Below are 16188 nucleotides of genomic sequence, written 5' to 3'. Positions count from 1 at the left end.
CTCTCCTCATGGGCACCGAGGGAGTGGAGCAGCAGAGGGTTTCTGATAGCAGTGCCAGGATGAAGCTGCTGCAGTCGCCATCCTTAGAGCCTCCTGCCCAGATCCCCACCTCACATCCAGCCCTTCCAAGGTGGTCCCTGCCCCATGAAGCTGCATCAGCACCAAAGTGGCCAAGCAGGTCTGACATACTGGGGGTCTCACATCCATCAAGGCTGGCACAGGTGATGGGCAGCCCTAAGGGTACAGGGAGTCCCTGCCCCAGTTACCGCCACGTTTGGGGGATATGAGCTCCCACCAATCAACCTCCATTCCTCCTGTCTGGGAAGCTGAAAACCCTTACACTAAGCTTCTCCCTTGGAGGTTTTATTATCCTAATTCCTTTTTATTTTTGCCTTGGAAGACAGTTCATCATGCTCAGGTAGCATAGATTGGCCTCTGCCAAGGCTGATGATCTGTTTCTTTGCCATTTTCCCCTTAAGCACAGACCAACTTGGATCTTCTTATGTCCTAAAGCAGTGCAAGGGATCAGCCTGGTGTTTGACCCTCTGCTGCCATCCCAGCCACCTTCCCTTACCCTGGCCAGGAACACCTGCCAGCATCATGGCAGAGGCTTCTGCAGGCAGCCACCCCTCTTCCCATTATTTAACTGCAATCCAGAGACAATTTTTCTTGGGAAAAGCTTTTAAGCTTGATCAGTGATGGAGTTAATATTGTTTGCCCTGTGTCTCAATTTTTTATCTATATTATGGAAACTGCCATGGCAGGGTTTTCCACAGCAGCACCACAGTGCTGCTTTCTTGGGTTGTTTTATTTTCCAGGCTGGGTTGCAGTGACTGATCACTCTGCAGTACAGCAGATTGCAGCCATGTCCCCACAGAAGCTGCCCAGACACCCCCATCAGTGGTGTGATGTCTACCCTAAAGCCCAGAGTTTGTCCTCAAAGAGCCATCCATCCTGCAGAGCCCATTCTGTCAGCAAGGAGGGAGCTGAGCAGGGCTGTGTGCAGCAGCAGAGGCAAGCTCCATATTTGTACACCTGCCTGTGTTTGTTCTGCCACGGCTCTTTGGGGATGCTCACATCACCTTCAGAAGGACAACACAAAACAAAAAGCAGCTGCAAGTTAAACAAGTAGAGGCCCACTGCTGGGGAAGTTGGACGCTGGTTCCTGCCCAAGGCAAGCAGACAGCTGGTCCAGCACCTTCCCTGCCAGCACCAGACATAGGAGCAGAACCTGGATCCAGAAAAGCAGAACGGGGACCATCACTTGCCACTCTGGGCCCACAACAAGCCCTGAGCAGAGCCCTGCTTCAAACAGAGATATATATATTTTTGCTCTATGCTTTCACACCTTTGATTCCTCCAATTCATTTGTTCTCATCTTTGTGGGTTTAACAGTCAGAGTGTACAATAAGTCATTGCTTCTTAATCCAATTTGGCTCTATTTAGATATTCCAGTTTAACATCAAACATAATATAGAATAATGTCCAGAAGAAACAGGAACAAGATCCACATCTCTGAACTTTGCCTGGTGAGGGCTGCCTACTTTCTTTGCTAATTTATTCTCTCACCGGCTTCATGGTGCTGGTCTTCACGCTGAGCCCCTCACTGCAGCTGGAGGCACAGCAGGGTGGGGACTCTGTACCTCGGGGTGCAGTACAGCACCCCTAGAAACTCTCCCCCATGGGAGAGGAGCAGCTAGCCACCTGTCCAACCCCAGGAACCCTCTCCTAGGGAGGGTGGGGTGCTCAGGGGACCAGTGATGGATGCCCATCTACAGCAGCCAGCTCCCTGCCCTGACTGCCCGTGTTATCAGCAGTGGCACAGACAGCCCTGCCTGGCCAAAGGCCCCAGTCCCAGGGACCTCCTAGGGGCTCTCTGCATCCCGGGATCCTTCCCTCGGCACCCAGCAGCCACCAAGCAGTGAGAGCCAGCACATCCCCATGGGCCAGCAGCATTTCCAGCCAGAAGGGATCCCATTTTCATCTGCAGCAGGTGCTCAATCCCTCCCTCCAGCCACCCACCTCAGCCCTTCCTGGCGTTGTTACAGATGTGGAGCCCAACACCGCTGTCTCAGCACAGGAGACGCTGTGGGGGGACAGAGGACAGTGACAACTGGCCAGGGAGCACAGCAGGGACACATCTCCAACCTGACACTGCCAATCCCACAGCCAGCACAGCAAGCAGATTGGTCTTGGAGTGGAGGGAGGTGATTAAATCAGGAGCAAACCCAGCACCCACAGGGCTCCAGCAGGTTGGGGATGAGGCTGGGATACCACAAGAAAAATCTTCAATCTGGGGGGGTTTCAGCCCCATCTCATCTCTCAGCCATGGGCTGGGGCTCTGCACAGCCCCCCAGTGAACCTCACTCAGCCTGGGCAGTTCCCCAGCCGCTGCCCTCCTCTACCCACTGCCTGCTGCTGCTGCTCCAAAGTAGCTCACCCTGGCAACTTCTCCCCAAACAGGCTCAGCTCCTACCAGGCAGCCGAGTCCATGGTGCTGGCACAGCTCTGGCTCCAGGTCCTCAATGCAGGCAGGGTCACAGCTCAGAAATACTGCAACAGCCCAGTGCCTTCTCAGACACAGGAATTACTTTCCTGCTGCTGCTGCTACTGCTGCTGTAGCATCATTGCTCCCCAGACCAGCTACAAACCACCCTCCCCAAAAAAACAGCAGCCTACATCCCTCCCACAGCCTGGATTGATCTCCTTTTACCCACCTGCCAAATGACTCACTAATGAGGGTGCAAACAGGCTGCAGGTGCTGGCTGTGAACCATTACCTGTGGTCTCTGTGCCAACACACACCTGTGACAAAGCTGACCCCAGGACAGACAGTCAGACCCTGCTGGTTTAAAGTGATGGGGCCTCATCCAGGTGTGGTTACCTGCAGCTGACCTCTGTTCCTATGTGTCCCTGTCAGGCAGGATATGCTCGGTGTGCAGCTCAAGCATCTTCCCAGCCCAGGAAAAGGGTTTCCCACGTCACTGCTCTTGTTCCAGTTCCACTTGGGTGTCACCCTGACTGAGCCACTGAGTGAGCAGAGAACTTATGGGAGCATTTAGCCTGGTAGCCACAAAGCAGATGCTCCGTGTGTAAACGTGGTCCACGAACTACTGTTAATTCAGAGGCAGTGGATGCTCCTCACCATCTCTTCCAAAGAATCCTCCTGAAATACTACAGAAAATAAAGTCTTCTCTGCCATGCCTCAGTGGAGAAGTATGTGCTGGAGATGTTTCCTGCCTGTGCTCATCCCTCTCATAACCATGTTTCCCTTGCAGGTGAAGGTGGAAGTGCAAAGGACCAGCACCGTGCCCAGTTTCATGGGGCTCAGAGCCTGCCTGTCCCAGTTGATTGTCACAGACGACCTGAAAAGAACTTAATGAGGACACGCTGGTGAGCAAAGCAGGAAAAGGGCAAGTTTATTTACAAAACTCAATTTTATACATTTCTTATGGTGCCTGTGGATTGGAGGATGGAATTCCACCTCTCAAACCACATTGGTCAAACCAACTGTCAATCAACTTTCTCCTCCGACCCAAAAATATGCAAACAATGAAGGACAGTTAGCAAAACACGGCTATTGTTTATAGTATAAAGTGTGATAAAGTAAAAATTCTGACTCTGTGGATGCATGGCTGGAAAAGCAGGGACATGTGCACAATCCTGCTCTTAGCTTAAGGGATGAGTAGAAGATGAAACGTCCTTGAACCATTCCTTAGATGGGATAAGGAGGAAGTAAAGCTTGGAACAATAGCTGTAAGAGGATGCTAGACAGGATGCATTGACCACAAGTTAGGGAAGATTTGCAGCATTTAGCCTCGTGGACAGAGCTTCTGAACCAATTATGTATACTGCAAGGATGCGTGAACACTATGGTTTAACCAATGATGTTCAGAGTTAGGTGCATGATATGCTTAGCACTGTATAAATGTAAGCCAAATAGCTGAGTAAACGAGCAAGATTTCTAACTCATATTGAGTGCTGTCGACTCTGGCTGATTCCCTGGCCAACATGACTCCAATATGAAGAACAATTCAGAAGGCTTAAAAAAGTTTTCAAAAACAGGGTGACAGTTGATCACCGGTGAGGACGGTGATGACCCCTCCTCAGGACCAGGAAAGTTCTTGCTGAGGTTTGCAGCCTCTTGGGTGCCAAAGCTGACCAGCTGTGGGACACGGATGGGTCTGGGGTGGCACCCAGCAGTGTGCTGGCTTCTGCAGGACCAGCACCTGGAGCCCATCAAAGCAAACCCACTGAGGCGTATTTAACCAAACACTTACTTTCCATTTTATTCAATAATTGCTTTAATACTAAAATGCATTATGTGATAAATATAGTGGGTTAATTCATGTTTTTATGGATTATAATATGGTAAAATCATGATTTGGTAAATGTAATATGTTATGTAGAGTATAACCTAAATTCCAGCCAGCCACGGAATTGAGGAATTCTGAGGCAGGCACCACCCTGTAACCACCATTTAGGAGAACACAATGAAATGTCAGGAACTGGAGATGATGAGATTGGCATCAGAAAGGAAGACACATTAAGATAAGGGATCAGTTCTCCTCCCTTGGGCAGCAGAGCCATCAGAGCTTCATCGCTCCCCCCCCCCCCCCCCCCCCGCCCCCATTTCCGGAAGAGAACACCTGTCCATTCAAAATTTTGGCTTCCATTCACTCACCGGAGGACCGAAATTGACACTTCTCCCTCCCATAGGAGACCCCATTCAGCAGACCAAAGACAGCGATGCATTCGAATGACTATTCCAAGGAAACAAAAAACTGTGGGGAAATCTTATGCCAGGGGCAAAATAATAAAGTGTATAAAACCTGGCCCCCAAACGGGGCCAATTCGTGAACACTGGAGGACTGCAGTGTGATAGAGGCTGCTTTCCAGTTCACCCTTTGACGATCCCCGGGTTATCGTCATCGTAACTCTGTGTTGTAGTTTAGATTTTGGGGTGTCCCCAGGGAAGGTTCCCCGGGAGCTCCCCAGCTCTAGGGTCGTGGGTGTTCACATGCTGGCAGACAAGGAGACTCTAGACGGCTGGTGAGGTGCTGATGAGATGAGGGTTTATTTGGAGTTCGACCCCAGGAAGGCAGCATGGTCACTGAGGGAGAGGGGGAAGGAGGGGGAGAGGGAAAGGGAGAGGGAAGGGAATAGGAGCAGAGCCTCCGGAGGCCTCCAGGGCAAAGAGAGGGCAAGCCCTCTCTGCTTGCACCCTTAACAGGGAGCTTAGAAATGGGCGCGGTAAGATTCTTCAGCCAATAGAGTTACAGACACACGATACTGCAGGGAGGTTACAGACTTGGGATAAACCATACACTTTCCAGGGGTGAGCCAGAGCATACCATTTCCATAAAATGCAATTCCACAACTCCACTTGTTGGTTTTACCGAAATTCTGTAATTTGATTTTTAATAAACCAAATCATATTTTCAGTTGGAAAATTGGATTGGCATTTATAACACATTAGATGCTCAAAGCAGAGAAAAGAAAATCACATTTAGGTGGAAAACAAAGTTCTTATCAGATGAAAAAAAATCACAATGTGGCAGGTACACCATTTGGAAACAGAATCATAATAATTTAATAAAGTTGCTTTATCATCTTCATAAAATAGACAGATGGTGATTCTTTTTTTCCTTTTTCCATTTTGCTGTTTGCAATGACTCAATCACTGTGAAAATGTACATAACATACATATCAGCATATACAACAAATTATTCTTCATATACTTGGCAACGGAGACATCATGATAGGACGTACCACACTCAGTCCCCTGGCCGCCGGGCTGCTGGGGGTGGGTGCTGCTTAGAGCCAGTTTGTGAGGGGTGTCTGGAGACTCTATCCCGGCTTAGATCAGCTGAACATCAGCTGATGCTGGTGAAGGCTCCGTCTCAGTCTCAGCAGAGCTCACAGATCAGAGATTACCCATAGCTGCAAAAGCAGCTGTAGCAACAAGACCATCAATTTTCCCCAATGACAGACAAATGTGTTTCCATTCAAAATTAGGATTTTTTTTTCCTCTCCCCCCCCAAGAATAATTTCAACATATTCATCAGACAGTGTGTTCTTCACAAAAGCAACTAGTTTCCTGTTTGGAAAAATAAAAATTACAAAAAAGAAAGGAATTCACTTTTGCACAAAGTGTGATCCACAAGCCACCTCCAGCTCACAACAAACAGGGAACGGGAACCTCAGTAGACAGTGCTTGGGAGGGGGGGTGGATTTTTCCAGCCATCAGTTGTGCCCTCCAGCCTTCCACCATCCCTCCCAGCACAGCCCTGCAGCCTCGAGGGTGGGAAAGGCCAGGGGCTCCCAAGAGAGCAGGGAAGAGCTCAGCTCCTAGCCCCCAGCCCCAAAGCTGCTCCAGATGGGGTCCTCGTCATGCTTGGGGGAGAATCGTCAGTGCTTGCTGCTCTCCTGGATAAACAGGAGAGCAAGTCAGCAAGTCTGCCTGAAGGAAACTAACAGATCCCAACGATTTTTCCTAAACCAAATCTGAGGACAGGTTTAAGTTATTAAAAAGCACAATAATTGCATCTGGAACCCTTCCAAAAAGCCTTCCTGCCTGCCCTGCAGCTCAGAACATTTTTTGCATGTCCAGTTTCAATGCAAGTAGGAAAAAACAAGAGACTGATTTGCCCAGGAGCCTGAACTCATCTTGACTGACACAGAGGGACAGTGACAGGAGTACCAAAATATTCTGGAGAGGGCCAAGGCAGCAAAGCTAGGGCTGCTCTCTGGGTCTCCCCTTGGCCCCGTGCAGCAAGGCTGTACCAGGGAAGGGCTCCTTGCTTACATCCCCCACTGCAGCCCGGGTCAGCCCAGAAAACTGGTGTTTAAATGATTTTCTTGGAGGCATAAGGGTTTACTGACCTCTTTAATGCCCCCTTTTAATACAGAATTATTTCACATTCTTTCTTGGCTGTGCTTTTATTCAGAGTAGCAAGGAACGTTTCCTCTGGGTAAATTAGAGAAATGTTTCTATTTTTTTTTTATTCTCTTCCTTTTCAGTTAGCATCTATTTTTCATCCAAAACACCAGGCTGGTGGTGGCAGCTCCACAGGCAGGGGGCAACGCTCAGCAGGAATTAACGGCCTGCGCTTTTCCAGGCAGCTGAGGATGATGATGGGGCACCTGGGGGGCACCCACACTCCCCACCCAATGGGCCATGGGGAAGCTGGGTCCCCTCCTGGCAGAGATGTGGGATGATGATGGGACCACATGGAGTCATTGCCCTGTGAAGCCAAGAGCCTCTGACAGATGGGGCATCGCAGGCTCTGTTTCTCAGGAAGCACATGGGAGAAGTTCCCCCTCCAAAAAAAACCTCCCAGAGCTGACAAAACCAGGTAACATCAGAATAAACTCAGCTTAGCTACAGAACACACGGTTACTCCAACAACCCCAAGCCAGCCCCTCTCCTCTTTGCTTTTGTTATAATAAAACACATTTGGGGAAAAAAAACACAAAAAAACCAAAAAAACCAAAAAACACCCAGAAATAAATGACATCAGTAACAGTACACAGGCAAGAAACACAGCAGGAACAGAAACAACATATCCCTGAAAAATGGGCTCAGAATCCAGAAGAGGAAGGAAAACCCCCAGTTTGCTTTCTGGAGGGATGCAGGACATCATGTTAATGTGTAGGATGGGAGCTGAATGAAGTAGTCATCACACCAGTGAGGGAAGCATCACAAATTTCATTAGACAACTGGTTTTTTGTTGACTCTTTCCCAATTCCTGTCCCTAGCAAGTAGCAGGGGGAACGGGCTGACTCTGGACCTGTCTTGGACCAGCTGTGGCTTCAGGCAAGATCAATCTGCCCTGAAGAAATAAATGGCTGGAGTTTAATTTTATTTTGAGAATAATAACAACTGGAACTTGTTTTTTTGTTGGTTTTCATTTAAATAAATCAAGTAAAAAATACTTTATCATGATACGTAGACCTAGAAAGACTCTTTCTCTAGAAACCACTAATTTCAACTTGCTGGTACAGCAAACATTGGCAAGAGCTATATATTTTTCTGCCGCGGTGTGCGTTTCCCAGGGCGCTCACAGCAGCATTGGGGTGCGACACATTCCCCCCGGGGAGACTCTTCCTCCCCGCTCAGGAACTCCGATGGTCTCAGCGAGTACTTTTGGGGCGCAGAGATGAAGCAGAGGCGAGACGGGTCTTGAGGTAAACTGAGGAGATTTATTAAAGGTACAACTGAAGAATAAAACCTAAAAGCTGAACCCCAAGAACTGGGAACACAATTCCCGGCCTGGGTTTAATAGACAGGGCAATACAAAGCAAACAACCAATGAAAGTGCACTCAGGGAGAAGTCTAAGGTGGGAATACAGAACTAAATCCAATGGGAATAGCAAAAGCAGTGTAATGATACAAAATAGCAAATGATATATCGAGTGAGGGAAGATTGGCAAAGAAGATTCTAGCAACAGAGGCAGGATACAGAGAATTGACACATAACGGTATGCATAATTTAAATCATAACACACAAATTAAATAGAAAGCTAGCCCGAAAATTCAAAGCAAAAACCCACACCACAACATTTTTCCTTCCATAATCAATTTAAAATTCTAGGAAACATTACTGAGGGTGGGAAAAATCTGTTCAGTGAAGGGTTCATTATAATAGCAATAATAATATTACACGAACTAAAATCCTTCTACCTTACTCATACCTCACTGAGGAATCATCACTGCAAGAGAGCAGAGAGCTGTGGAATCCCTTCCCTCTCTCCCTTCTAGTAAAGGACTATTAAAGTAGCTCAATTTTCAAATAAATTTTATATGAGTAGATTTGTACTCGCACAAAAAAGTCCTTAATTTGGAGAAAAAATAAAGAATTGCTTTAATTTTTTCTCCATTAAGAAGGCTGTTATAAATGCCAATACAATATTCCAATTAAAATAATTTGGTTTATTAGCAAAAGATCGAATTACAAAATTTCAATAAACCCACCAACATCAGAGATACTTGACAGTCTTTTTCTAGGGAAAATGCCAAGGGTGAACCTCGAGACACAGAACCTGGCCGTCTGCTGTTTCCCCCTAGGTTCACAAATTTGCCCGGTTTGGGGCTTAGTTTTCATACATTTTATTCTGCCCTTGGCAATATTTCCCCATATTTCCCTTTGTGTCCCAGCTTGCTATTCAAATCCAAGGGTGTCTCGGCTAGGCTGAAAAGAGTTCTTTCTCTCAGTTCATATGTTAATGTCCAGTTTCTATAGATCCTCATGGCTGATGAATGGTCGAGATATGGATGATGATGCTTGATGTTCGGTGAGGGTGTCGGCTGGGGGTGTTGATGGCCCTGCTGCCTCATCTTGATGGGTCTCCTCCTGGTGATTGAGGAGACTGCCGGTTTTCCTGTAAACCTTTTGTCTGTTTCTGAATATGAGCTTCTGGGGTGGTGCCTGCCTTTTCATAATTTGGTTTAACAAAATGTTACAACGTATCCTGAAACTTATACTTTCATACAACACACATATATATACAGTTTTTATAGTTTTCAATTTATCATTAACCATAAGAACATGAATTAATCATTTCACATTTTTCACAAGGCACATTAATTGAATTAGTAGCATTGTTACATATCACCTGTCTGCCCCTAAATTAACATCACTACTGCTCATTCTATACTTATGTATGATGCAGGGATAGAAAGAAATTGGAACAGTCTAAAATCCATGCCATGATGTCGTATCTACATACACATGGTGTAATCATGGCTGGGAAATGATGACTTGGAAGTGTGTGTGTCTAATTGAGAAGGTAATTAAATCTCTTAAAATAATTCCATTTCTTTGACTTGGAAATGACTGGAGGTGAGGGATATCTAAATCTGGGAACTGGAAACAAACCAAAATAACCAACTTCTGGGGAAAAAACCTTTCCATGCATTGCCTTGAAATTATGCAAAAGAAACAGGTAAGGGGAAAAGTTTAGCACAGTACATCTGACAATTGCAATCCAGGCAGGATTTTCCCAAAAACATCTTCCCATAATGCCCTTTCATTTTCCTGCAGGAGCCGGGGGAGGCTGCAGGCAATGGTGGGGGCTGGAAGAAGCGCTTGCTCCACTGGGGCTGCAAACTGCAGGTTCCCCAAATTTTAAGTAAGATGATTGTGATTTATTTTTTATTCTTTTTTTAAAGCCTGAAAGTCTTTTGCCATCACTACACATACAGTAATTTGCAATATCAAATACAATAGTAGTACAGATAAGTATGTGACAGCAAAAGGATTCATAAATGCAGTGGTGTCCATAGCAAAACACCAACACCTTAAAATACAAACAACCTTGTGCTGGGTGAATTTGAACTGAAACTCACCCAACTGCCGCTTTGAACAGTCCCACACAAGAAACAGCTGCGACTTTGTCCAGACTACAAAACCGCTGGGGTGGTTACTAAAGATGTACAAATAAGGAATTTGCCACTCAGTTCTCTCCAGGAATGGAAATTTATCTTCGTTTTGAGATATAAAACTATATAAACTCCGAGGAGGGGATATTGAGTGCTCCTGAGGACTGGGGGGGTCTGGCCTCTGCCCCCACCACCTGCCTTCCTGCAAAAGCTAAACACCAGCTCCTCCACTCTGGCTGCACACCCCTGCTGTGTGGAATTGTATTTTATGGAAATGGTATACTCTCGTTCACCCCTGGAAAATGTATGGTTTATCTCAAGTCTGTACTCTCCCTGCAGTATCGTGTATCTGTAACTCTATTGGCTGGAGAATGTTACTGCGCCCACTTTGAACCTCTGTGTTGAGTGCAAACGCAGGGGTCTCGCTCTTTTTGCCCCTCTTCCCCCTAGAGGTCTTCAGACACTCCCCTTCCCTCTCCCTCCTTCCCCCTCTCCCCTTCCCTTCCCCCACTCCCGCAGGACCATGCTCCCTGCCTGGAGTGAGGCTCTGAATAAACCCTCATCTCATCAGCACCCCACCGGCGTCTGAAGTCTCTTTGCCTACCAGCACGGGAACACCCACGACGCTGACCCGGGAGTCTCTCGGGGGACCCCCCCCGGGGACCCCCCCACGTTGGGCACCATTTGTTGTAGTTTAAATTTTGGGGTGAGAGCTGTTTCCAAAACAAACTTGGCGCTTTTTCTTTCTCTGCTTTGCTCTCAGACGCAGTCTTAAAGGCACAGAACTCAACATACAGCACAGACAGAAGATTTGGGATACAAGCATCATAAAGTCACCCTAAGACAGGGAGGAAAGAAAAGGGGGAGGAGGGAAGGTTCTTTGTGGTTCTGTTCTATATGTGCGTTTTAACTTGTTGCTTAATCCCCACCAACCTCTCACACAACAGAAGCTTTATAAATCTCCAAGATTGTCCACTCCACTGAAGATTAAATGTGTCATTCCCAGAGCTGGGGCTTTATTCATACAGCAGCAATAAAGGTTCCTTCTCTCGACTTGGGGCTGTCATCTCAACACCACTTCACTGTGCTGAAATATGGACTGGTGGTTTAACCCTTTCCAAGGACCCTCCATGACTAGGTCCAAGGGCTCCCTGGCAAGTGCAAACCCTCATGCCCGGGGCCTGCGTGCATTCCTGCACTGTCAGTTAATCCCAGAGGACTGCACAGCTTCACCCCCACATCACAGATGTGTTATAAATGCCAATCAGATATTCCAATTTTAAATAATAATTTGGTTTATTAATAACAAATCAAATCACAGAATTTCAATAACCCACCAACAGCGGAGAAACTTGACAGAGTTTTCCCAGGAAATGTCAAGGGTGAACCATGAGATACAGGGTCTGGCAGTCTGCTATCTCCCCCAACGGTTCACAAATTAGCCTGGTTCCGAGCTTGGTTTTTATACACTTTATTCCGCCCTTGGCAATATTTCCCCATATTTCCCATTGTTTCCCCACCAACTATACAAATTTGGGAGTTTCCCCGACCAAGCAGAAAAGAGTTCTTTTCTTAGTTCAAATGTTAATGTCCAATTTCTATAGGTCCTTATAGCTGATGAGTGGTCGAGATATCAAAGATGTGGCTTGATGGTCTGTGAAGGTGGCACCCAGGGTGTGAGTTGCTGGTGCCAGCTTATCTCCGGGGGTCCCCTCCCGGTGCTTGGGACAGCTGTGGGCTTTCCCGGAAAACTATTTTGTTCTTTCCTGAATGGAGGCGCCGGCTGTTTCAGGGTGGTCAGTTTCACCATCTGCTGCAAAATCTCTTAAAACATAAACTTTTACCTGATATCACTTTATACAATTTTATAAATTTCCAATTTATCATAAGAACATGAATTAACCATTCCACGTTTATAACAGATGGACAAACTGGGGCTCGGGGAAGCAGCCAGGCTCAGTCAAGTGCAAAGCTGGAAATCAAATTCAGCAGTTTCACCATGCCCAGCCTTTGCTGAGCATCTGATCGTGGCTCCTGCTGAACACCGCAGGATCCTGGCTGCTTTTCAGTCTTGGCTTTTCCATCATTTGATAAGAGCTCGTAATTGCAGCTGGCCCTCATAAAACACAACCTTTCCCCACGCAAAGATGTGGTTCCTTCCTCCCATAACCTACACACACTCGGAGCAGTATTGAAGCTCTAATGCCATTAGCTACACGAGCCCACACTCGGTGGGGGCCAGTTTGATGGATCAAAGGTGGCAAAGGTGCAGACTTGGCCTTGGTTTCCTTCCCGTCCATCTGCAAACCATTCATTCTGATGCTCTGTGCATCTGTGTGCATAACCTCCACTCCTCAGAAACATTGCTATTTCCACCACATGCGAGCACTAGGGCAGCTGATAAAAATTCTCAGCACATAACACAATGCACCAAAATATGAGCAGCTTAACACTTACAGAGAATAAACAAGTAAAAGGCAAACCTCAAAAAAACCCCAAACAAACAAACAAACAAACAAAAACCAAAAAACAACAACAACAAAAAAAAACCACCAAGAAAGAGTTTTTTTTAAAAAAAGGAGAAGAAGCCAATTGATTGAAAAATATGTGGGTAAAACAGATTTTTCTCTACATCAGAGCAGCAACCCAGTGATGTGGAGCACAGGGCTGAGTGGAGGGGAGGAGGTCTGGGTTTTGGCATCTGCCTTTACAGCAGCTTGAGAGAAGGATGCCCTGAGCCCTACACACAGAACATCCAGCACTGAGCTCTAAAAGCCCATGATCGTATACTTTGATTCTGTTAATTTCAAGTACTTGAGCAAAATAGAAAGAAAAAAAGAAAAATTGCCCAGAAAATGTTGCTGTCTCCCTATTTATCCACAGCTTAAATTCAAAAGGGTGCTACAGGCATACAAAGTTGTGTAGTCTGGCTGTGATAGCAGAGGACTTGGTGATGGCTGGAGGGGCTACAGAAATATCTTGGATTCTCATCCTTGATGAGACACTGATTTATTGTGCTGTGTGAACTTGGGCGTGCTGCTGGAGCACACATCACTTCAGCCTCTCCACAAATATGAAAGGCTGGATCTGGGAATGTGCTGGGCTGGCTGGTCCAGCATGGGAAAGCACAGGGGAGCTGCTTCTCCTCACCTTCCCTGCCCAGCAGCACAGCTCAGCCCTGAATCCATGGGACTGCCATAGCCAAGGCAAACCTCACTCCAGAGGGAGCACAAGTTTGTCTTGCCTTGACCCATTTATTCCAAACTGGCACATTTTACAGCTAAAAACAATTGGAGGACTTCCCTGATTACTGCAAGTGGATATTCCTCAAAGCCTAGAAAGGCACCTGTGTTTTAAGAGCAGTTCATTAAAGAGCACTGGCTTCGTGCCTCTGTGCCAGGGAGATAATCAGCTTTGGACATCAGGATGCTTGTTTAGAACCTGCAGCAGCTGAACTGCAGGGAAGAAAGGAGCTGAAAAGCATTAAATTTAATTACACTGTTTCAATCCTTTGTATTAGGAAAGGAATGTTAACAAATCTCAGAGGCCAGGCTGACAGGCAGAGGGGCACAAGTAACCATCATCCACAGACCTGAGACAACAGGTAGTTCCATGGCACATTCTGTCACTCTGCTTCTGTGCTCAGCACACAGCTTTGAGACCATGCCCTGCAGCCAGAAACCATCCTGCTCTTGGGGACATGTGTCTAGGCTGCCCAGAGCAGCCCTGACCTGGCAGCAGACACAAGGACCAGCACAGAGCCCCAAGCAGCAGCCTCTTTTCCATGGCAGAATGGGGATCTTCAGCTACACATCCATCCATCGCTGTCTTGGCCCTGTAGTTGATGTAAAATGCTAAATAGTATTGCGCTTCAAGCAAGGCCTGTTGATACACAGAAACACCATTCCTCTGCTGTCCCAGATACAAAGGCATGCATAGCAGGGTCTGAGCTCCTCCAGTGGCTGACTGACCCCAGGGCTGATCCCTGCATCCTCCTAGTGCCCCAAGCAGAGGCAGGCAGGGAGCTGCCAGGGGCGCTGCCCTTTACAGCTCAGTCTGACTCACCCAGCCTTAATTGCACCCAGGAGGGTCATTCACACTCACATTCACATTACTGTACTGTTCTGTCTTGTTCTTTACCACTTTAACAATCAGAAATAGGACAACAGGAAATTCTTTTACAGCCCTAGACCTGCCCTAGTCAATACAATTGTTACTGTCTGCACTGACAAAATGTTCTTGATGCATGGAGCAAAGCCCAGGTAATAACCAACACACACACAACATGGTGAGTGCCTGGCAGCCTAAACAGGCCGCTCCCCACCCCTGAGCTCGTGGTGGGGGCTGAGCAGGCTGAAACTGCGGCCTGACCAGACATGGAGAGAAGCAAAGGGAGGGGGATCAAAGGAGAGGCAAAGCAGGGAGAGATCCCCCAAGCTCTGGCACTGCTCTGTGTGAGCACGAGCACCTTATCCTGACACACAGTCCCCAAGGGCCCCAATGCACCAGGCTGGCAAGGACCTGCCAGCTGGCATGGGCTGGGGAACACCATGGCCCAGGGACCCAGAACACCACAGCCCTGGGATGGAGACCACCATGGCCCAGGGCATGACCAGGGCTGCGCTTTCTAAGGAGCTGAGTGGGGGCCTGACATTGATCTGAATTTAGGCTTCAGGCTCTGCCAGTGTCTGTGTGAAAGGCAAGTGAGCAACTTTCTCATGTTGGCCTGAGAAATCTAAAGGAGTCTATAAAAGTAGAATTTAGAGGAATAAAGTTTGCTCTCATCTTTACCATCATGGAGAGTCATGTTGTTATCCCTGTGCCATCCGAAATCCATAACAACATCTGGTGGGACCCCAAAGTTCAGACGAAGTCAACGCAGACGAGACTGATTCATGCAGCAAAGCTTGAAAATTCTACCTGCTTCCTCCAGAGAGAAGTAAGTGAAATATCTCCACACTTTTTCTAAAGAAGGCTGGTCCTGCTGACCACGGGAAAACATCAATCCTGCCCAAAAATAGCAGGTCGGACGACACCCGGCAAAACTGGACTTTGATTCCTAGAACAGACAGCTGGGCAGAGGTTCCAGAAAAACTTGGGGAACCACCCCTCTCATGAGAGAGGACAGTTTGTATCTTTACTGACGAGAGCAGCTGGAATTCTTCACTGCTGAGAGCTTCTTTCACCCTTTCACCCTCCCCCCCCCCCCCCCCCCGACTTCTGTTTCCATCTGGGAGATCACAGCGAGTGTCTGCAAGCCTCTCCCTGTCAGCGAGGACAGCCCTTCTGCTTGTGTTATGAACAAGTTTCCCTGTCAAAAAAAAAAAGGCTGGGCTGTCCCTGTCCTAGCCCCGTGGCAGGACAGCTCCGCCCCCCCCCGGGGGAGAACACGGAGCACGCATTGGCATGTTGGGAGAGCTCTGGGAGTGCGGCCCCCCTCCTCCGGGTTTGTGCCTTCGCCCAGCCTTTTGGAGGAATGGGGGCTTTTCCTGTTTAACCCCCACACCCCAGCCAGTTTGAGTGGGGAGGGAAGCTGCCCTGAAGAGGAGTTGCCTGGCAACACTTTCCTACCTCATTAAAAAGTGAAAAGGAGCGGCTCCGGCCTTGATTGCCTGGTTATTGTTCTTTGTAACGACCTCTGCTGCAACCAGGACAAATGCATATGCATTTGTATATGCAGATAGGGCTGCCCTGGTGGATCCTGGGAGGGTTTTTTGGGGAAACTGCACCCCGGGACAGGAAGCTGGATTCGTCAGAGGAGAATTGGATAGTGCCCTGGCCGAGTAATAAATGGATGCACCCCCT

At 47.6% G+C, this 16188-nt stretch overlaps 1 long non-coding RNA gene across 2 annotated transcripts in view; it reads left to right on the top strand.

Annotated features, from left to right (window-relative positions):
• LOC134564913 (uncharacterized) overlaps positions 1-16188 on the top strand; it is a 39608-nt gene that overhangs the window by 16224 nt on the left and 7196 nt on the right. The window contains exons 2-3 of one of the 2 annotated variants that reach the window (XR_010083703.1): positions 3278-3392; positions 10046-10133. This is a non-coding gene — a long non-coding RNA (uncharacterized LOC134564913). The remainder of the gene's footprint in view (positions 1-3277; positions 3393-10045; positions 10134-16188) is intronic. The other variant, XR_010083704.1, reaches the window with a different exon arrangement.

Source organism: Prinia subflava (assembly GCF_021018805.1).
Source record: "Prinia subflava isolate CZ2003 ecotype Zambia chromosome W unlocalized genomic scaffold, Cam_Psub_1.2 scaffold_22_NEW, whole genome shotgun sequence".
NCBI lineage: Eukaryota > Metazoa > Chordata > Aves > Passeriformes > Cisticolidae > Prinia > Prinia subflava.
The sequence above is the reverse complement of the archived record's forward strand: the minus strand, read 5'-3'. Positions and strand labels throughout refer to the sequence as shown.